This window comes from Emiliania huxleyi (genome assembly GCF_000372725.1).
Source record: "Emiliania huxleyi CCMP1516 unplaced genomic scaffold EMIHUscaffold_227, whole genome shotgun sequence".
In the NCBI taxonomy this organism is placed as follows: Eukaryota; Haptophyta; order Isochrysidales; family Noelaerhabdaceae; genus Emiliania; species Emiliania huxleyi.
Genome location: NW_005200362.1, coordinates 168,193 through 168,863, shown reverse-complemented (window position 1 = coordinate 168,863; position 671 = coordinate 168,193).

The following is a 671-nucleotide window of genomic DNA, read 5'->3' as shown; positions in this document are numbered from 1 at the left end:
GACGGAGGCGAAGGTGGTTAAATTGGTGACGGCGAGGAAGGTGTCGGCGGGGATGGCAGCGGCGGTTGCGGTGGCGGCGGCGATGGAGGCGGCGGAGAGGGAGGCGGAGGTGGTGCGGGCGGCGGTGGCGAGGGTGGCGGTGGCGGCGGCGGCGGCGGGGTGGGCGGCGGCGGGGAGGGCGGCGGAGGGGAGGGCGGCGGTGACATCGGTGGCGGTGGGGAAGGCGGTGGTAGCGATGGCGGCAGCAAGGGCGGAGGCGGGCTGGGGTGCGGAGGAGAAGGCGGCGGCGGCGACGGCGGCGGCGACGCGAAGTTGCGCTCGTAGCAGTGGGCGGACCACGTCGCGTAGCCAACTTTGGAGAAATCCGGAACGCAAGCATCGCAGCCAATGTTGCCCCAGTTTTGGTCGCAGCCATCATCACCTTGGGGGCTGGCGTAAGTGAGTTGCTGGGCCGCCCTGCAGTCCTCCACATCCTTAAAGTGGAGCGAACACACAAATCGAGTAAGGTGGAATGTCGTTGCGCCGCACGCGTCGCTGCGGCTGCACAGCTCCTGGCACGCCCCGGCTGCGCTGCCCGTCTCTTCGATAAACCACCCCTGGCACTCGCCGTCGGTTTCGAGCTTGACGTACCAGATCGGTGGGAGTGGCGGCGACGAGGGCGGCGGGGGAGT